We start from the raw sequence: 24,147 nt of genomic DNA on the forward strand, positions 1-24,147 counted from the left end.
AGTTTGCTGCAGCTGAAGCAGGGAGCCTCGTGGGCAAATCCAAAAGTGCGCTGGTGCAGTGAAGTTGTGGATGCCTGGAACCTCCGTTAAAAAAGTGAGTGACACACAGAGAGGGGGTTGCAGGGAGACTTTTAAAATCCTTTGGTGGGCGGGGGGCGGGCCGGCGGGGAGAGCGGACCGGAAGCTCTTCCTTGGTCTCGCAGGGACTTCAGGGAAACGAAGTCCCTGCACGCTCGCAGCCCCGCCGGTGCCTCGCGCCCCTTACCGCCTTGCCGCCTGGGACCTTGCCTGTGCTCCCGCGCCGCTGCAGACACGCTGTCCCTCCGACGAAGCGGCACCCGCGAAGCGGGTGCGGCGAGGAGTTTGCTGCAGCTGAAGCAGGGAGCCTCGTGGGCAAATCCAAAAGTGCGCTGGTGCAGTGAAGTTGTGGATGCCTGGAACCTCCGTTAAAAAAGTGAGTGACACACAGAGAGGGGGTTGCAGGGAGACTTTTAAAATCCTTTGGTGGGCGGGGGGCGGGCCGGCGGGGAGAGCGGACCGGAAGCTCTTCCTTGGTCTCGCAGGGACTTCAGGGAAACGAAGTCCCTGCACGCTCGCAGCCCCGCCGGTGCCTCGCGCCCCTTACCGCCTTGCCGCCTGGGACCTTGCCTGTGCTCCCGCGCCGCTGCAGACACGCTGTCCCTCCGACGAAGCGGCACCCGCGAAGCGGGTGCGGCGAGGAGTTTGCTGCAGCTGAAGCAGGGAGCCTCGTGGGCAAATCCAAAAGTGCGCTGGTGCAGTGAAGTTGTGGATGCCTGGAACCTCCGTTAAAAAAGTGAGTGACAGTTATGGACGCTGCTGTCTCCACTGTGCCATATAAAGCATTACCCGAGTTTAAGTGTTGAACTCTCTTGGCTACAGTGAAGCCTGCTTCAACCCTCTTTTAATCATGTCTATGGCATTAGGTGAGCAAACAAACTTGTTTCCGAAACAACAACAAATTATCTGTGAAAGGAGAGAGTCGATAGTGTGCAGCAGATTGACTGTGTAGAAATGTATAATTACCACAGAGCAGTGACAACAGATAGGTTACAGCAGTCTGAGGAACAGATCTACAAGCTTATTGTGCCACTTTTGTTTCACTTTTAACATGGGAAAAGTGGCGCAAGGAGCTTGTAAATCTGCGTCTAACTTTTCAAGAAAAACTCTCAACTCCAGACTCTGCGAGTCAATGAGGTGCAACAGTCTAGGTACGCAATATTAAGAACTCACATTAAAATTCACTTTTGACAGGAGTTTCGCAACTCAGTTTACGGTGATTGATCAAATGTCCTTTTCTTTGCTTCACCAAACATCCTTCAGAAGCAATCACGGCATATTGAGCAACAGCAATGGAATTGTCCGCAACGTATTGAATATACTTTGGCGTATACAACCAGAGTTCAATTGAAGTTGTGAACTCTGATGGCCGCAATGTTTATACAAGGTAAGCACAGCGGCCTAGATATACAATGCCTCCAATTAAATGCATTAGAAATAGATTGGCGTATTTACAATCCCGTTGTACCACTTTTGTGTCAGTAACGCAGTAGGCACTTCCATATAGACACCAGTTGAACGCGGGACTATAACAGAAGTGAAATGTACCAGGCACACTGCACACGTAAAATCGTAGTGTTACCTTGACTTGTACTGTTTCACCTCATTTACTCACATCTACATAATTTTAAACTCTAATTGTCTTTTTTTTTTTTGCAGATTACCTATTGTACGGCTTTTGGAGTCCACATCACAATTTGTTTATAATGTTTTATTAAAGTTATTTTTGTACTTGTTTAATATATTGTTATAATTAAGTTACGTTTACAGTTATTGTTGTTTTAATAAAAGTTAATAAAATAAAAAAACTACATACTTCTTTTGGGGGGGAGGGAGGTGACTGTCCACAATAAAAATAATATTTATAATTTGAAGTACTATAGTAAGATGTTCAAGAGTAGGGTTGAAAAGTACTGACTGTACAATAAGTTATATTTTCTCTGGATGGACTACAACATAGAAAAGAAATCAAAGTAAAACAAAACAATGTGTACCACATTTACAAACCTCTTGTGACATTTTCCCGTGCCAACCTACCCCCTACAAAATTAAGTGTGTGGGCCTCAAAAGCGTCCTTAAAAACACTGAAACAATCACCCCCCAAAGATTTCTATATTGTATGAGAGGAGCTGCGTGGCCCTCCGCCTAGTGCCCTGGATTCCACGACGCCCAGACCCGGTTGCTGCTGTGTCCATTGGGGGGGAAACAGCTATTACAACGCGGTCATAAGCACACGTGATCGTCACCACGAAGCCATTAGCACGCATATGGCTTTACCATGCATGCTTTTGCAACTAGTATACATTTACTATGCATGATAAAGGAATAAGCATGATAATGGCTTTGTGGTGACTGACACGCGTTGTAATGGCTGTGGCTTATGTGCTTCAAATTAGTTTGTAGGTATGCGTGTGACCAAGTCTGATAACATCGGAGGCCAAGGACAAACACCATGGTGTCTGTGGCAGGAAATCTCATCGATCACAGAGAAGATAGGCGGAGGGTAAAATGAAAGTAACAGGTATAATAAAAATAACGGAGGAAAACTTCTAAAATGGCGGTGCACGGAGTATGTAATCAACGTTTGGCGCCTCGGCAATCCGTTTCAAATAAATATAGATAGAAAATGATTATTAATATATTACAAAAGTATAGCAGCTGATGACACACACGGCCCGGGAAAAGAAAGTGGCAAATTTAATACCCGAGATGAGGACAGCTTTGCTTGGCGAACTTGAAGAAAAAGAAACAAACATGGGCTTGGAAACGAGGCTGTGCACGCATAGAGAGTACAACTGGTGCACAAATAAAAACGGAAAGTTTCACATACTATCATAGAAATATAGCTCTTTTTTTCACCAGTAAAGTTAGCTCTCAAAAAGTGCAGGTTTTTTTAGCCCCAATGCCCCCACAATCCCAGACGGCTCCCCGCGTCCTTCGAGAGCCGGCATTGCTTTGTCAGAGAGAGCAGCTTACATGCTGCTCTCTCTGACGAAAAGCAATCCGCTTTCCTACTTGAAAGCGGTTTGCTGTGGTAAAGTGGGAACCGCGACACTCCCGCCCTACCATACCAAACAGCAGTGTCCCGGGGGTAGGCACCTCGAGACACTGCAGGAGCCGGCCTTGGGAGGCGGTGGTCCCCAGGGCCATCAAGGGCTCCAGGAAGGGGGGCCGCACGACCCCCTCCCAACATTAAAAAGCCCTGGGGGGTGCTGGTCCCCAGGGCCGAAAGGTCATTTTACATATTACTACCCTAGGAAGGTGGTGGTCCCCGGGGCGTGTGCGGGGGGAGGGGTAGCTGAAAACATACTTTAAAAAAAAAAAAACGAGGGGTTGGAGGTCCCCGGGGCTGCGGGGGGCCTTACAAGCCCCCCATTATAGAAAAAAATTGCCCCCGGGATTTGGCCCCCCGCGGGCTAATTAAGAATAACACTGACTCATAGTTTTATTTCCTTTTCCACCGTGCACGCGTACTATACGCGTACCCCGCGATTTCTTATTTTTAAAAAAATAACAAAATGTGGGCCTAAAGATCCATGTGGGACCCCCTGAGCAGGCCTAGAGGGTCAGGATGTTTCTACCCTGCCCCCTTTCCTTATTTTTCAACTTTGTTTTTACTGTTTTCTTGTTCTACCGAGGCACAAGATGGCTGCCAACACTTCCTGGTTTGCAGTGTTGACAGACAGTTGACATCCAATCAGCATGCAGCTCGTGCTCGTTATTGTACAGTTTTCCTTACGCGTACAGTACTTCGTCTCTAGATTACGCTATGATTTTACTTTTGATTTTCTCAGGAACTACTGAATAGATTTGCACCATTTAACAAAAAGCACAATCTGCGAACCGAACTCTACGGGGCCCATTAGGATGGCAGGCGGATTGCCCCCGCCAGGCTGGCGGTCGCCACCACCAGCCTGGCGGGGGCAATCCACCCGCCATCCTAACCAGAATGACCGCCCGCAATTTTAGCATGGCTGGGGGGTCCGCGGCGGACGGAAAGATCTAATATGGTGGTGGTGTCTAACAGACACCGCCAGCCATATTAGCATGGGCTTGCAGAGATGCATCGCCGCCATGGAAAGGCATGCAGTCTTCACTTTGGGGGCCCCCTGCAGGCCCCCGGAGTGAAGGAGAGGTGGGGGGTGCACACGGTGCAGTGCCTGACGCTTTGTGTATGCAAATGCATACAAGCATTTTTAGCGTTGTGGCGGGCGGTGCTGAGAGCACCGCCCGCCACAATGTTAAAAATGCAGGATGCGCCCGCCACAGTGGCGGGCGCATCCTAATACCCCCCACGGGAACCCCGCCCTTATGGCGGACGGTCCCTCCACATGACAGGATGATGGGCGGACAAAGTCCGCCCGTCATCCTAATGGGCCCCTACCTCTCTGCCAAATTTGGTGTAATTCCATTCAGCCGTTCGGGCTGTAGCCCTGGCTAAAGGTCCCTATGGAAAATTGCATGGAGAAAACACGCTTTGGGACCCCCCTTTTTTCTTGGCCCCCATTTGACGAATCACCGCCAAACTATCAGGGAAGGAGCGGAGCAGAGGGGAGCAGAGTGGGCCATTGTCTTAGAGAAATTCACGAAGATTCATCCGCCGGCGCCAAAGTTATTCCAAATAGAATGTTGTGAATTTCCTATGGAAAGTAGGTCCTAACTATAACTACCTACCGGCGACCGTGCCAGTAGGTTATATATATATATCTATATTCACTAAAAAAACATAGGTTTTACACACGTTATAGTTAGGAAGTAGCATTTACAAAACCTATGAAATTCACTGAAAAAACCATAGGTTTGACACCAGTTATAGTTAGCTGGAAATTTTACTGATATAAAACCAATGAAATTCCACGTTATAGTTAGTTGGACTCACTATAACTTGCGCGTGCAATGCACTGCTGATGACGTCACATATTACATCACTCATGACATGGTCAGTGACATCACTCATGACATCACTGATGACACCATCCAGTGAATGTGTGTCTTTTTGATAAATAAATATTAGTGAGTAAATATTTAAATATATGTATTAGTGTTTCACTTTGAGTATAAGTGGCTGCATGGGTTGGTTGAGTAGCTACATGTGTATGTATATGGGTTATTAGATGTTTTTTTAGTATCAGTATGAGTGTCTGTATGGTTTGGTGGGGGTATTACTTAACACATAAATGCATGAATGACTAACTCTCTCTTTGTATCTGTTTTGAAGACAGCATATGTGCAAGACTGTATGGGTGGATGAGTGTGTATATGTGTGTGTAAGTGAGTGAATGACTGTCTCACTAGTGTCTTTGTCAATAACTACATATGTTTTAATTTAATTTAATCTAGTATATGTGAATATTGATGTATATAAGTGAGTATATGTGAGAGTGAGGGATTGTAAGAGTTCCTGTTTAAGTTAGTATGTGTTTCTATAAGTGATTAATTAAGAGAGTAAGTATGTGTAAGTTTCCTCAGAAGAAAAGTGGTAGTATGTGTATAGCTGTATATGCAAATAAATGGATGTTCAATAGTTTATTTGCATGTGTGAGTATGTGTGTCTATAACTTTTGAATGACTGTCGGTGTGTAACAGGATGTATAGATATATCACTACATATGATGAGTAAGTATATGTATGAGTGACTGTATAGAACTGTTGGTGAATGAGTGGATGTGTATATTGATGGTGGTATTACTGAATTGGTTGTTGTAACTGGTATGGGTATCTTTATTTTTTTGAAAATTTTAACTTCTATTTTTGAATATGTGTTTCAAGGGTTACATTACAGTGAAAGGAGGTCTCTCACTCTGTCACAATGATGATGTCATCAGTGATGTCATGAGTGACGTCACTGACCATGTCATGAGTGATGTAATATGTGACGTCATCAGCAGTGCATTGCACGCGCAAGTTATAGTGAGTCCAACTAACTATAACGTGGAATTTCATTGGTTTTATATCAGTAAAATTTCCAGCTAACTATAACTGGTGTCAAACCTATGGTTTTTTCAGTGAATTTCATAGGTTTTGTAAATGCTACTTCCTAACTATAACGTGTGTAAAACCTATGGTTTTTTTAGTGAATTTCATAGGTTTTGTAAATGCTACTTCCTAACTATAACGTGTGTAAAACCTATGGTTTTTTCAGTGAATTTCATTGGTTTTTAAAATGCTAATTCAGAAATATCTCGTGTATGCAACCTATACTTTTGTCAATAAAGTTTTGGCAATATTTTTTTCGGAAACAAGCCGTTTTCTTCACTGTTCAAGTTGCATAGAGACTCCTTGTAAAGCGATACAGAATTAGAAAGTCTGTACCTTGCCTTTTTTTGAACGCATTAAAATTTGTCTGTAAATAAAAATAACCTTTCTAAACTTTCGTGCACGACCCGGTGTGCGCACTCTCGGCAACAGTTCTCAATAAAATGGATAGCGCATTTCCAGGCTTTCGTGCACGACCGACTGCGCGCACCCACCTACATATTTCGGGAAAACTTTGCAATCTGAACTTATTAAATTTCTTCATAGACCCATCAAAGAACTTATACTACGTCAAAGACACTAAACCTAGGCTTCTTTTTAATTATTATGAAAATTTTCATTAAATGGAGCCGAATGTCTTTTTAAACTTTCGTGCGTGACCGAATGTACACACCTTGGTATTTAAAAAAAATATATAAAAGGTTTTATACTTTAACAATTGTATGCTTGAATCGAGCTCAGAAGATATATTAAATCCGGATATGTTTGGATTTACTCCTTTTCACGTTTTGAAACTTCGCTGAATTAGACCGCTACTTCCAAATGGCGTACGTGACCAGATACTATCACCGCGTACACGTCCTGAGACGCGCATGTGAAGTCATGTGACTTGAAAACAACACTTCCAATTGGTTCTTAGTAGTTTCTATTCTGCAATTTACACGGAGCACTCCACCCACTTCTCTCACTATCTTTTCTACTCTCAAAAGAGAACAACGTTCAACACCCTTCGGAAGACTTTGCTGAAATGGCTGCTGCCCCGCATTCATCTTCCGAATCTGAAGGAAATGAGCGACTACCTTTAAAAAGAAAAAAGGAATCTTTTATTTGGCAATTTTTCACTTATCCTGAAGAACAAAAGAAAGTAAATGCGCCAAAAGTTACCTGCACGATATGCAATTCGGTTCTCTCAAGAGGAAATCCAAGAAAAAAAGATTCCTTTTCCATACATACCATGGTGCGGCATGTCAAACAAGTGCACCCTGTGGAATTTGCACAGGCATCGACAAGAGCCCTGGCCACGCTATTACCATCAGAGGTGGCCAGCACATCTTCTGGTGGACGACCTGTATCTCCATCGAGTGCTGTGATGGACTTGAGACCATATCTTGCAATGGTGCACATGAAATGCAACGAGTGTGGAGAAATTCTTCTGTACGGAGAGCAGAGCCTCATTCTTACTAAACTAAAAATTGAGAGTTATAAATGCCCCGAGAAAAGATACATTTCTTCATTTCATTTTGATCCTGTGTCACACATGAAAATGTTGTTGCAAGTTAAAAAAATCAAAAACAACATAACACTTGTTTTAAAAAAAAAAAAAAGTTCTTTTCAGAACTAACTCATTCTACCAAAAAGAGCTCCAGGAGCATATTATAAAGGGGGTTTATCTCCGCTTTTTTGGCTTTCGTTCGTGACCGACCGTGTGCGCGCACCCGCCTATATATTTCGTGAAAACTTTGCAATTGCAACTTATTAAATTTCTTCATAGACCCATCAAAGAACTTATACTACGTCAAAGAAACTAAACCTTGGCTTCTTTTTTATTATTATGAAAATTTTCATTAAATGGAGCCGAATGTCTTTTTAAACTTTCGTGCGTGACCGAATGTACACACCTTGGTATTTTTAAAAAAAAATATAAAAGATTTTATACTTTAACAATTGTATGCTTGAATCGAGCTCAGAAGATATATTAAATCCGGATGTGTTTCGATTTACTCCTTTTCACGTTTTGAAACTTCGCTGAATTAGACCGCTACTTCCAAATGGCGTAAGTGACCAGATACTATCACCGCGTACACGTCCTGAGACGCGCATGTGAAATCATGTGACTTGAAAACAACACTTCCAATTGGTTCTTAGTAGTTTCTATTCTGCAATTTACACGGAGCATTCCACCCACTTCTCTCACTATCTTTTCTACTCTCAAAAGAGAACAACGTTCAACATCTTTCGAAAGACTTTCTTTTCACGCGATAATGTGAAATACTGAGATTGTTACAGGATTTTCTATCAGATATGTGTTCCCATTTCTGTTGAAGCACTAACACCGTGGAAAATTCCACCGATAGCAGTGATATTTTTAACGCCGAGCACCGGCGATTTTTATCACTTAGAAGCCTTCCTATTTTGAAGGTTTATCTCCTAAGTCTCTGATTCTCAAACTGTGCAACGCGGCTCCCCTGTGTGCCGTAATAAGGTGCTAGGGGCGCCGCGCACACTCTAGTGTGACTAACCTTCCATAAATTCCACGGACATCTCTACCCTGTTATCTGCAATTGTGAACATCAAAAGGAGCTGCGCTACGCCCCTGTAAGAGGCCTCACTCCCACTGCTGCAATGGCTTGGCAGTCCTCCAGATGCACAGGAACAGCCCCTCCGATCCATTGAAGTTCTGTGTCGGTCTCAATACCACTTACGAAATGAAAATAAGCACTGAAGAATATTTATGCTGTAGCAGGAGGAGTACTACATGCTTGCAGAATGCATTCTATTACCTATAAAAAAGTGAAACACCCACGCTACAATCATATAGAATACTTCCTCTAAAGAAGCCTGTGAATAACTTTAAAACATCAGGTTAACCTTTTTTTACTCTCTCATCATTGTTAAAGATAAGTATTTACAATACTATATTAAACAATGCCATGGTTGTTGCTTTTTAATTTTAAAAATCTTGCAATCTTTCACAAACCCAATACTCATGGCTTCTTTTTCGTGACAAAAATATTGCAATATTACATACCTACATAGAATAACAGAAAAAACATAAAACTACAAAGGCCAAACAGTCTACTAAACGCGGATTTGTAACCTATGGGGCAGATTTATGTTAACTACTTCATACCCAGATATGCACCAGTTAATGTGCACCACAGTATGCTAGTGCTCCGTTACCCATGGTGTGCCACATTTGAAATGTGGCGCACCATGGTACAAAAACACCATACATGCGTAACACATCTGTGCTGAAAAAGTAATACATTGCTAGAGTTGCATCGCAACTGTGATGCAGCTCCAGCAAGGCTCACCAATGCACTATATTCACAATGCTGCGTCAATACCTACGCCTGCTTCAAGCACATGCACAGTTTTGAAACAGCATGGGCCTGAAAGTCACTGAGTGAAATATCATACATTACAGTCAGCCACTTTCAAGACGCATTCCTTCAGAGGAACACTTACCGTTTATTAGAGGTAGATCGTCCGACTCCACCGGAGGACACCCCTAATAAAAAAGACATATATATAAAATGCGGACTAGCCGCTGTATCGTGCTAGCAAACTTTAACTTAAAAATCGTTAGAAAAAACAAAAGGAATCGAGAAAAATCAGTAGGCCACTGATAGGATCTCTTTTTGACCTCGCTAAAATAGAAACATTAGGAACAACCCCTCATGAGAAATATGAAACTAGTGAGAGAAACCGAGCTCGACGCCATGATGGCTGCAAGATAGCTCGGCTCCGCCGCCCACCCCGCCCAAAATAACGACATACCCTATGCAAATATTATAAATAAATACAACACACCAGCAAAGTAACAGGGTAAAACGTTTTATTAAATAACTATTTACATGGCAGCCTGCTGCAACATGAAAACAACACTTCCAATTGGTTCTTACTAGTTTCTATTCTGGAATTTACACGCAGCACTCCACCCACTTCCCTCACTATATTTTGTACTCTCAAGAGAGAACAACGTCCTACATTTTTCGGAAGACTTTGGTGAAATGGCTACCGTATCTCATTCATCTTCCGAATCTGAACAAAATGATCGACTACCTTTAAGAAGAAAAAAAGAATCTTTCATCTGGCAAATTTTCACTTATCCTGAAGATCAAAAGAAAGTAAATGCACCAAAAGTAACCTGCACGATATGTGACTCGTTTCTCTCAAGAGGAAATCCAACAAAAAAATATTCCTTTTCCATACATACCATGGTGCGGCATGTCAAACAAGTGCACCCTGTGCAATTTGCAGAGGCATCGACAAAAGCCCTGGCCACGCTATTACCATTAGAGGTGGCCAGCACATTTTCTGATCGACGACCTGTATCTCCATCGAGTGCAGAGATGGACTTGAGATATTTAACTATATATGGTCTATAACCTATGGTTTTTTCAGTGAATTTTCAAGGTTTTGTAAATGCTAATTCCTAACTATATATGGTCTATAACCTATGGTTTTTTCAGTGAATTTGCTCTGCCGCCCACCCCGCCCAAAATAACGACAAACCCTATGCAAATATTATAAATATATACAACACACCAACAAAGTAACAGGGTAAAACGTTTCATTAAATAACTATTTACATGGCAGCCTGCTGCAACATCGATCCAAATGCATGACACTGTTCCTGTCAAGGTAGCATAGCTGGCGGCCTAGGGGTGGAGGACCGTTGTGCAAATACCCCGGGGAGGACTCTGGATATGCTTGGTCCCTGAGATTCTTCGATGTCACTGCCTTCCACAAATGGCATAAGTCCTGGATGTTCGGTGCCATACTTGAGGGTTTGACCTAAAGACACGTCCTGAAGTGCCCTGGTCCAACCATCACATATACCTCCGCCAGGAGACGGCGTGGGGTGCACTGGAAGGGAGAGGCGGCGCGAACGAGCCTCCCCCACCTCCCCAGGTGGAGGTTTCTCAGCTACACCCCTAAAGACACGTCCTGCGGTGCCCTGGTCCAACCATCACATATACCTGCGCCAGGAGACGGCGTGGGGTGCACTGGAAGGGAGAGGCGGCGCGAACGAGCCTCCCCCACCTCCCCAGGTGGAGGTTTCTCAGCTACACCCCAGCGCTTCACTGATCTCCTTGTCCTCAGTCAAGCATCAATAGTAAGATTTTCATAGGTGAGTGTAGGTTCATAGTTTGCCATCCACAGACTAAAAGCCTGGAGTGGGAGTGAAAAAACCATAACTAGGTAAGAAGGAACGCAGAGGCTGTAGGAAGGACTCTGGATATGCTTGGTCCCTGAGATGCTTCGATGTCACTGCCTTCCACAAATGGCATAAGTCCTGGATGTTGGGTGCCATAGTTGAGGGTTTGAGCTAAAGACACGTCCTGCGGTGCCCTGGTCCAACCATCACATATACCTGCGCCAGGAGACAGCGTGGGGTGCACTGGAAGGGAGAGGCGGCGCGAACGAGCCTCCCCCACCTCCCCAGGTGGAGGTTTCTCAGCTGCACCCCAGCGCTTCACTCGACAAGATGAGTTGCGCCCGCTCCTGCGGCACATTGCCTCGCTCGGCCAGCTGAATTACGCCTGCTCTTGCTATTACAGCGTCTCACCCGCCATCCGGCTGAATTGCACCCACTCTTGCGGTACAGCGACAGGCGGCTGCCACGGAGCTCAGGAAATGGCGGTCGGCTCCACAGACTTGGGCCTGGCCTGCAAGGATGGCTCTGGACAACCCTGGAACTCGGACGCTTGACTGCTACGGCATGGGCCCCATTCCCAAAAGTGTCCCATCAGCCTTGAAGATTCTACAAAAGTCACCGGGGCCCCCGACTCCCGCAGAGTTCCGGTGGGGAGCTTCTGCCATGATTGCTCGCAGAATGGCCATGACGTAGCCACGGGGTGCTCTCATGCTGACGCCAGCTTCAGTCTGAAACTTCCAGAAACACTGTAGACTACCAATTCGATCAGTTCCGGTGGAGCCCCAACGACGTATCGCGTTGTTGCATAATGCGTCATATGACACGCCGCGTTAGCGCACCCGGAAGTGCTCCGGTGCGCGAGGCGCGAAGCGCAGCTTCCCGGAAGCAATCCGGGGCGCGGCGCGGAGCGCGTAACGTAAGCATAACAGGTCATGTGACTTGTTAATAAAACTTTTCATTGTTTTAGAAATATTTTTTGTCCCAAATGATGAAAACCCCTCCTTGTTTCCTCTTGGCTCCTGCCCCCTCCCCAAGTCTTGCTCGTCCAGCTGAGTTTCGCCCACTCTTGCGGCCTACGACATGGATACGCCGGGGCGTTATGGATCAGTATGAGCAAATATACACTTGGGGATTCACAAGCAACAACAAGCCTTTGTATTTGGGGCTCTAAATCAACAACAGTGACAGAGAACAGAACCGAACTAAGCACTCAGGGGCTACGTTTAAACGTAACATCATCTCCCCAGAGGTACATCACCTTACACACACATGCACTCTGATCTCCTTGGCCTCAGTCAAGCATCAATAGTATGATTTTCATAGGTGAGTCTAGGTTCATGGATTTCCATCCACAGACTAAAAGCCTGGAGTGGGAGTGAAAAAACCATAACTAAGTAAGAAGGAAGGCAGAAACAGAATCTTCCTCTGCAACATCCGGCTCTGCATCGCTACTTACTTATAAATGCAGAAAAAACTCAATTACCACAAGGGCTCTTTTCAGAGCCACCTTATATCAAAGCACTCAAACTTCTGATTTATCTCCATTTTCACACTCTTGTAAATAGGTGTGTGCGCCCGAGTGCGCGTCCCCCGCAACTTTTTTCAAAAAAAAAATATATATTTTCGCCTTTAAGGACCTTACTGCACAACCTGAGAAAACCTACGCAGCAAAACAATCTCTACCTTCTCCCCTCTCCATGTTCCAACGCTTTGAAATGAACAATATATTTACTCGCAGTGACAAAATGGCGGTCAACACTTCCTGATTTCCTTCTAATCGAACGTTAACAGACGTCACGCAGCAAAAAAAAATTCCGCTCGCGCGCACCCGTCCGCGCTTATAGATATATAATTGACTTTAACTTTAATTTTCTCAGCAACTACTGAACGGATTTACAACATTCCAAAAAAAGCGTAATCTGCGAGCTGGACTCTACAGTTTTGCCAAATTTCTTATAAATCCATTCAGCCGTTCGACCTGTAGCCGTGTCTAAACGTCCTATGGAAAATAACATGGGGAAAACACGTTTTAGGACCCCCCTTTTATCTCAGCCCCCACTTCACCAATCCCCCCCAAACTTTCAGGGAAGGAGCGCAACGGACCGAGCCATCTTCTTTGAGAAATTCGCAAAGATTCATCCACCAGGGCCAAAGTTAATCCAAATAGAATGTTGAGGATTTCCTATGGAAACTAGGTCCTAACTATAACTACCTACTGGCGACCTATATATATATATATTCACTGAAAAAACCATAGGTTATAGACCATATATAGTTAGGAATTAGCATTTACAAAACCTTATTTTACTCACACAAAACCATTGAAATTCGCATATATAGTTAGTTGCACTAACTATATATCGCGCACCCGCAATCCACTGCTGATCATGTCACATATTACATCATTCATGACATGGTCAGTGACATCACTGATGACATCACTGATGACATCTCAAATGACATCACTGATGACATCACTGATGACATCTCAAATGACATCACTGATGACATCACTGATGACATCTCAAATGGCATCACTGATGACATCACTGATGACATCTCAAATGACATCACCGATGACATCACTGATGACATCTCATTTGACATTACTGATCACATCACTGATGACATCATTCATGTGATAATATGATGAACCTCTTCAGACTCTAATATAACCTTAGATACACTCAGTGTAAACAGACACTCACAGACTGTCACTCATCCATGGAGTTACTCACACACCTAGTCAGTCATGCAAAGAATCAATCACACCTCCATTTCCTCAACTATACAGTTATACACACCTTACTTATTCAAACATATACTAACACATATTTACTCTCTTATACAATCCCTGATACAAGTTCACAATGATCCATACAGCCACTCACACATTCACTGGCTCTTATGCACAGTTATTTATATATGTCAACTCTCACATGTACTGTGTTTTACATATGTACTTACTTTGACATGTAGCACTGAGATATCCATTCACTCACCAATACACTCATGCACACAGTCAACCGACCATACAGCTGTTTCCACATGCACTTTTGAACCCATACATCTAGTGAATCAACTGCTCACACATCTATGCACAGAGTCATACACCTCCCAGCCACCCACACACACACTCAGTCTCCCATACAAATACTTGGGCAACCAATCAATAACCCATATAGTTACTCATATAGCTACTGATCAACACATGCAGCAGTTTACAGAACAACAGACATAATGATGCACAAATTAAGACAGTTTAGTCACTAACCCATGCACTCAGTGAGACACATTTAATCACTCACTCATACAGTCAGTCATGCACCTACTAAATCCTTCCTCCAGACACTTATACATCCACTCATTCTTCAATATGTAAGACATATTTTAACTTTACAGAAACATACAGTCACTGGATGTTGTCATCAGTGATGTCATCAGTGATGTCATTTGAGATGTCATCAGTGATGTCATCAGTGATGTCACTGACCATGTCATGAATGATGTAATATGTGACATGATCAGCAGTGGATTGCGGGTGCGCGATATATAGTTAGTGCAACTAACTATATATGCGAATTTCAATGGTTTTGTGTGAGTAAAATAAGGTTTTGTAAATGCTAATTCCTAACTATATATGGTCTATAACCTATGGTTTTTTCAGTGAATTTTCAAGGTTTTGTAAATGCTAATTCCTAACTATATATGGTCTATAACCTATGGTTTTTCAGTGAATTTCAATGGTTTTTTTAATAGCAAATATCAAAAGCTGTAAAATGTATTCTTCTTTTAAAGGAAAAATATATTTTATATGTATTTAATATAATTTTTTTATGTATATACATTTTTTGAGGGAACGAATTTATCAACTATCATGCTGAAGAAGAGTGTGGAGAAAAAAAACCAAAGAGGAGGACTAAGATGAAAGAACAATCAGTTCAAAAATACAATTGCTTTAAAGCATGAAGTGCTTTTCCACACATTTACATTTAAATAACCCATATTAGAACATACAAAATATCTACAGAGGAGACGGTGTACATTGAATTTTAGACTCTTCATTGGTACCTACATGTTGGTACTTACATCACCCACACAACACAACAGCTCTATTCAGAGCTACCCTACCTCAAAGCACTCTAAAATATTATTTTAATATTTCCCTTGGTTTTCCCCTTGTTACGCTTTCCGGAACGCTACCCGGTGCGCGGACCGGGCGCTAACCGTGCGAAAATTTGAAAAAAAAAGGTGTTTTTTTTTACATATATGGGCCTCCTCAGCCACCCTCAGAAAACCTAGGGGGTCAGGATATGTCTCCCGTGCCCCCTTATACACATTCCCAACATTGTTTATCCTCCATCTTGTGACTAAATTCGTCCGAAACACAAGATGGCGGACTCCCGTTACGCTACCGGTGAGCTACCCGGTTCACGTACCGGGTAGCGCTTCCACCGCGAAAAATCGAATTTTTTTTTATTTATTTTTTGCCCCGCGGGGCCCTTTAATAGCCCCCACATCAATCCTAGGGGGTCAGGAGGGGTCTACCTTGCCCCCTTTCATTCATTTCCCCCTTCGTTTATTTCCACCTCTTGTCTCTCGATCCTACCGAGAGACAAGATGGCGGCCGCTCCGGACTGTTGAGAATGTTGACAGTCACCGGAGAGCCAATCCGCTTCTCCTCCCGAAGTTCCGTTACGCGTCTGGTACGCGAACCGGGGCGCTAACCGGGACGCTGTCACAGATATATATATTTTTTTGAACGTTAATTTCTCAAAATCCACTGGAGCACATATCTTGAGACCTAGCAAAGGCACATCGGGCAAACAGTCTCTACAATTTTGCCAAGTTTCATAGAAATCCATTCAGCCGTTCGAGCTAAAAGTGAGTCCAACCGCCCTATGGAAAACTCAATGTTAAAAACACGTTTTGGGACCCCCCTTTTTTCTCGGCCCCCGCTTGACGAAACCCCCCCAAACTTTCAGGGGACGCTCAGATACGAAATGTGTCATTTTCCTGAAAATTTCAGCCAATTCCGTCCATCAACGCCAAAGTTATTCAACATAGAATTTTCAGAAATCCCTATTCAAAAAAATCCTAACTATATATACCTACTGGCGACCGCCAGTAGGTAATATATACATATACATATACATATACATATATATGAGCAAGAACATCAGTTTAATAACGACCTTCAATGGAGAAGAGAGAAAGGTTAGAGGTATATTGAAAAAACATTGGCCACTTTTGAAGACCGACATCAGTTTAGCTCCCCTTATACCTGATGAGCCAACAGTGGTTTTTAGAAGAGCACCGTCCATGAGGGACGTTTTGGTTAAATCCAGTCCCGAAGTAGTAATTAAACCTCATCGGATTTCCAATAAGTGCAGCTTTTTCAAATGTATCTCTTGCAGAGCGTGCAAGTTTGGTGTGAACACCAGCGAGTGCTACTCTGCTTCTGATCCCAACCCAATTAAGATCAAGGAGCACTATACCTGCCGTACTGATTTTGCGGTATATGTGCTCCAGTGTACCTGTGGTCTCAGGTACGTTGGGAGTACGAAATTACAGGCCTTCAATCGTATTCTTCAACATCTACGAGCTGTGGTCAATTCTGATGTTAATTATCCTGTCGCCCGACACTTTGAATTGATCCACAATAAAAATCTAAATGATCTGAGATATTTTATCATCGATGCTATCCCCAAAAACATCAGGGGGGGCAATAGGGAGAAGGCCCTTAGACAGCTGGAGAGTAAATATATCCTACTTCTTGACACTAGGATCCCCAATGGATTAAATACGGGGGAAGACCTGCATTGCTTTCTCTAGTTGGAGGGAATAACATGACATGAACATTCTTTGTTTCCTCTAGGCATTCATACATATGGGGATCCCTGTTAACATTCTGTTTGGAGTTTTTTCAGTTGTAGTGAATTTCCTCCTGATGAATTTCGTCTGTTAGCTCTTGGGGCTTTCAGTCTTTTAAATTGGGATAAAGGTTATCAATCTGCCGTTAAATTTGGATTTCCCCTTCTTTGCTACAGGGCACTATGCCACAATGTGTTTGCCATTTGTACAATTAGATTGTTCGATACTGGTTTTTCAGCAACTAATGAAATATTTATAATTACAAATTATGTATGTGGGTAACATGTAACTCTTCATAATTAAGAGGTTTATCTAACATGCTATCACCAACCTACTCCCGTACTATATGCATTTTAAATTTTCAATTGTAGGGTTCACTGAACTTGCACATTTGCACAATTAACCACTTTATTATATTCAGCACTTGCACTTTCCTTGATTGATGATATTCTTGCAGCTTTTGCACTAGCATGGTTACTATCAGTTAACATGTAATAACAAGCTCACTGTTTAGTAATAGGAGCAAGTAGGAAGAAATAGTGACATTGTAAAGGCTATTTCAATGTAAATAATAATTGTAAAGTATATAGATATGTATATATATATATTTTCTTAAAATTATTATGTAAATATATATTACATTTACTTGTTTCCTTTGTATATAGGTTAAGACAGTGCGCTGTTTTTAGAGTATTTCTTCTATGTTAATGCAATGCTGACGTTTTTTCAATCAGGGAAACACACAGTATATAAATTGCACTTACTGGTTCCTATGGTCATGTGATCAAGGCTACCGTGTCGTAGCCGAAACGCGTCATGCTGGTGTTAGAGGAGCAAGAAACCAACTTTAAAGAAAACCTAAGTGCTGTTTGTGGTCTGTACCTACGTCTGCGGAGTCGGTGTGTATAGCCGACAAGTAGGAATTTTGGAACGGATACGAATTTCTCCGCCTAAAGAGGAATTGTTCCTTGGAACAAGATTACATGCAGGCTAGTAAGGATGCTAAAGAGAGGTTTAAGAGAAGAGGGTACAATAAGAATATCTTGCAACAGGCCAGTGTGAAAGCCTCAGGCATCAACAGGAGGGACCTCCTGACACCAAAGTTGAAAGTAGAGGTGCCTGATGAGGTGAGAATGATCACAGAATTTAACACCAAATCAGGGGAAATTGTAAACATCTTCAAAAAGCACTGGCATATACTCACCGCAGACAAAATATTGAAAAAGCACCTGCCACAGAGACCATTGATCACATATAAAAGGTGTCCATCTTTGGCAGACCATCTGGTCCGCAGCCACTTTAGAACAATGGTCCAACCCATCAAATTATCTAAAACAACGGGTTTTTTCCCATGTCTAAAATGCAAGGCATGTAGATTTAGTAGTAAAATGTCAGAGTATCCTAATCGTACTGGTGATAAGAAACCCAATATAAAAATCAAACAGTTACTTAATTGTAACTCAGAATATACCATCTATTGTCTAACCTGCCCCTGCAAGCTGCGATACATTGGCAGCACTATAAAACCTTGTAAACTAAGAATCCTGGAACACATGCGGGCAATTACCAACAAGAACAAGACATATCCTGTTGCCCGCCATTTTGCCGAACACCATCAAAGTGACTGGGAGAAACTTAGTTTTTATTGCATAGAGCAGGCCCCCAAATTGGAGCGGGGAGGAGACAGAGATAAGGCCCTACGCATTCTTGAGTCAAAGTGTATCATCAGTCTTAAAACCATGACTCCGTGGGGACTTAACAATAATGAAGAATTATGGGTTCACCTTTGAGGTACATACAATCTGATATATATTACACAAGGGTTACAATCATCTAACATCCCTTAGAGGCAATAACATTATTCTTCTACTAAACGATATGTCCTTGTTTGGTAATCTGTGCTGCTGACATAATTGCCCATCCAGGGCTAAATAACTAGTACAATGCGTTATATGAAAAGGTTGATCCTAGCAATTTTGCATTTTATTGGCTAAAATCTATAAGAGATACCAAAAATAGAAAATTCATATGAACTTATAAAATAACAGAATTGTACGCATTTATGAAATTCGCTGTGTTTACAAACTGTTTTATGAATGTTTTGGTCTACAATGTTTTTAATCAGCACTATGCACTTTATTTAAAGTCACCACTGATAACCACGTATACTTTAATGCAATTTGCATGTTATAAGATGGGTCCCATCTTTTTGAATGTTAGTAGCCGTCTCCTATGTCCATGATTATGCTTGACTGGCTAATGGTTTAAAATGGCGACTTGTATGTGGCACAAACGGAACACTGACGAAGCCTGCAAAGGCGAAACGCGTCTGTTTGGGGTGAGGGGAGTTTGGTGTAAATAAATTCTTAAACCGGACACCAGTGTGCCAGCCGTATTCTTTCCGAACCAACGGATGAAAGGAGGAACGTGTAGCAGTATTGAGGCGTCTCACCAGCGCCGGCTTTCGGCACCCGGAAAATAGTGGAGCAACGGCGGTGAACAGAAACTGTGCTTGAAATTAATATGGCCGTTTGCCCCGAGGCAGAATAAGTAGCAGAACGCGGAAACACTTGAATGGTGTGTTGGAACGCGGATTCCAAACAACATACAAAGGCGCCACTGACAGAGTCTGCCGCACGAAGACTGGGATCACGTCGGCTGACGAGAACCAAGAACCTGCGGCTAACCCGGTGAGTGAACGCCGAACTGCATTGCTAAAAGTTATATGCTTAGCCTCCTTTCCGAAGGTACCGAGATAGTACACCAAACCCCAGCGAGCCGCTGTGACTTTGTCACCACCCCTTTGAAACAAGACTTTGAAGAAAAATAATAATTTCTCGACGTCTAAAATTACAAATAAACACAGCAACCGCAGCACAGTATAAACATGTCTAACCTCGATGGTATCTCTGGAGAAAGAGAGTCTGCTGCTAACTTCATGTTTAGAAGTTCGACGGAGAGACATGCACAACCAAACAGACCCACAGCTCAAAACGCCCCCACCAGCACTTTAAAAACATTATTTGCTAAATTAGAAAAAGTGCAAGAACGGGAGATACGCAAATGGTGGGAGGCAACATCACTAGAAAGATACATCGAGTGTGGTAGAATACCGAGGGGATTGCGCATATACACTGTGCCCTCGCATGAAAATCCGGATCCTGCATTATTAAAGGATTGGGCGGAGTACACAGCGGAATCGGCGAAGGGAATGGTGCGCTTACTTATCAAGTATGCATGGAGTGACAGAGAAAAATGTCTAAAAGAAATAGCAGACATCGAGGAACAAATAAGCAAAGAGAAAGACTCCAAAGAAATTGAGGAACTAAGAGGCTTTATGAACAAAAGAATTAAAGACTATGAATTAAGCATCCGTAAGAGAAAACAATCAAAATTTCTCAGAGATGAGCAGGACTATCTTTCAGGAAGAATCCTGACGTTCGCAAGAAAATTTGATGCCACCAGAAAACGGTTGGCCCAGACCAATGCGACGCCAGTGAATGAAGACACTGAAGAGTCAGAAGTTTCGGAAGGAGAACAATCCGAAGGTACCAGAGAAAAAGCGCCGGCAAGCGCGAGTCCTTTTTTCGACGAGTTCGAAGTAATCAAGGAAACTCGTCTTCGCCCCCAACAAAGAAGTCATCCACCTGCACCCCAACAAAATCAAAGAGGAGGACGCGGAGGGGCAAGAGGGGCAAGAGGTGGTGCTCAACAAGCAACGGCATCTCCGAGGGTCACGAGGAGTGGATTAAACCGCAGGAGATAAAAGATAAAGAAGAGAATAACGTTATAAACCTTTCAAAGAGAACATTGATGACTGATGAAATTAACATCCTCAAAAAAGGTTTAAGCTTCTGCCCAGCCAGCGATTTCGATCCAGTGAATGTACGGATTGATCTATTTAGGTACATCAGAAAACTCAAGTTCAAAAAGATCCATTTACTGCACCCTCCAAAACCTGAAGTCATAGAACCCAGGACTTCTGTTTTGGTTACAAATATAAATGATATGCCTACGTGTGATGAACTGGCGGACACACTTTTGAGACCCACACAAGAATTGTTATCAATGACCACAGACGCCGAGATGGCCGAACAGAGAATGACCGAACAAAAAAGAGACCCAAGCGCGATGAAAAATAAATCTAAAAAGTTGCCGATAACTAACTATGATACAATTGATTTATTCAACGAAGCGGTGCTTGAAGATCTGGAAAAGATCACAATTGAAACAAAGAAAAAAATGAATCGAAAAACCTCCAATATATCCAGGAAAGAATGGGAGGCTATTAGAACACTCAAAGAGGACAAAACAATCGAAATTAAACCTTCGGATAAAGGAAGTAATGTTGTCATTTTTAATCGGGATCATTATCTTTTGGAAGCACAAAGACAACTTAGTGATAAGGACTGCTACACTCCCATACAAAGAGCTGAATACAATAAGAGCATTATAAAATTTCACAACATGCTAGAAGAATGGCAAAAAGAAGGAATGCTCAGTATGGATGAATATCTTTTCTTAAAATATGAAGCACCTATTGTACCAACCTTTTATCACCTCCCGAAGGTTCATTAACACGCTAAAAGACCTCCGGGACGCCCGATTGTGTCCTCAATTGGGAGCCTCTTAGAGAATACCTCAAGATTCATAGATTCTTATCTGGCACCCTTCGTTAAGGACCTCCCTTCCTATCTAAAGGACACTCAGGACTTCCTAAGTATCATGGACAATGTTACATGGGACTCTGAAATGTTACTTATAACATTAGATGTAGTTAACTTATACACCTGCATTAACCATGAGGAAGGTCTTACTGCTATCAAGTGGTTATTAGATCAGAAACCTGACCATTTTCACAGTCACAGTGTCATGATTCTTTCTATGATAAGATTCTGCTTATATAATAACAACTTTTTGTTTGATGGGACAATGTACAATCAAAAGAGAGGTACTTCCATGGGCTCGTGCTTTTCCCCCAGATACGCGAACTTGTTCGTTGGCTGGTGGGAGAAGCACGAGGCCTGGAAAGATACCAATAATAAATGGACCGAAAGGATTTTAATGTGGACCAGATATATAGATGATCTGTTCATTATTTGGCATGGTGATCGTCTGTCCGCGGAGAATTATATTGCTACCCTCAACACGAACAATCTCAACCTAAGATTCACTAGCACTATTAGTGCAAGCAGTATCAACTATTTAGATCTTGAAATATTTGTACATAATGACACCTTACAAACCCGCCTATATAGAAAGCCTACGGCAGGTAATGCAATACTGCATGCTGGCTCTTACCACCCTAAGAGCCTGGTGAAGAATGTGCCCTATGGCGAATTTCTCCGCCTAAAGAGGAATTGTTCCTTAGAACAAGATTACATGCAGGCTAGTAAGGATGCTAAAGAGAGGTTTAAGAGAAGAGGGTACAATAAGAATATCTTGCAACAGGCCAGTGTGAAAGCCTCAGGCATCAACAGGAGGGACCTCCTGACACCAAAGTTGAAAGTAGAGGTGCCTGATGAGGTGAGAATGATCACAGAATTTAACACCAAATCAGGGGAAATTGTAAACATCTTCCAAAAGCACTGGCATATACATTGGCAGCACTATAAAACCTTGTAAACTAAGAATCCTGGAACACATGCGGGCAATTACCAACAAGGACAAGACATATCCTGTTGCCCGCCATTTTGCCGAACACCATCAAAGTGACTGGGAGAAACTTATTTTTTATTGCATAGAGCAGGCCCCCAAATTGGAGCCGGGAGGAGACAGAGATAAGGCCCTACGCATTCTTGAGTCAAAGTGTATCATCAGTCTTAAAACCATGACTCAGTGGGGACTTAACAATAATGAAGAGTTATGGGTTCACCTTTGAGGTACATACAATCTGATATATATTACACAAGGGTTACAATCATCTAACATCCCTTAGAGACAATAACATTATTCTTCTACTAAACGATATGTCCTTGTTTGGTAATCTGTGCTGCTGACATAATTGCCCATCCAGGGCTAAATAACTAGTACAATGCGTTATATGAAAAGGTTGATCCTAGCAATTTTGCATTTTATTGGCTAAAATCTATAAGAGATACCAAAAATAGAAAATTCATATGAACTTATAAAATAACAGAATTGTACGCATTTATGAAATTCGCTGTGTTTACAAACTGTTTTATGAATGTTTTGGTCTACAATGTTTTTAATCAGCACTATGCACTTTATTTAAAGTCACCACTGATAACCACGTATACTTTAATGCAATTTGCATGTTATAAGATGGCTCCCATCTTTTTGAATGTTAGTAGCCGTCTTCTATGTCCATGATTATGCTTGACTGGCTAATGGTTTAAAATGGCGACTTGTATGTGGCACAAACGTAACACTGACGAAGCCTGCAAAGGCGAAACGCGTCTGTTTGGGGTGAGGGGGGTTTGGTGTAAATAAATTCTTAAACCGGACACCAGTGTGCCAGCCGTATTCTTTCCGAACCAACGGATGAAAGGAGGAACGTGTAGCAACATATATATATATATATATATATATATATATATATATATATAAAAAATAATACATAATACATAATAAATATGTTAAATATTAAAATTAATATAAAAAATAAAGTCTATTTAATATACATTTTAAATAACATATAATGGACTAACTTAATATAAAAAGTTAAACACACATACATAATAATTCATATATATTTACTTTAAAACAATTAATAAACTAATCATTTTAATGGATTTTATAATTGTTTTAATTATATAAAAATGTACAAATATATATATGCATCTATATATGTATCAATAACATAAAATCTAATAATAACTTTCTATTATAAATTAAAACATTGAACTATTTAAAAATCTTCAAACTTAAATTTCCCACTCCAGTGAGTTCAATAGTAGGCAAAGTGTTGGATAACGAAGGGGTAAAAATCACTATTTCCACACCAGTCAATGCAACAGTAGAGAAAGTGTTGGATAGAGGAGGGGTAAAAAACTACTATTCCCACTCCAGTGAGTGCAACAGTAGGGAAAGTG

This window comes from Lissotriton helveticus, chromosome 6 (genome assembly GCF_964261635.1).
Source record: "Lissotriton helveticus chromosome 6, aLisHel1.1, whole genome shotgun sequence".
Lineage (NCBI taxonomy): Eukaryota > Metazoa > Chordata > Amphibia > Caudata > Salamandridae > Lissotriton > Lissotriton helveticus.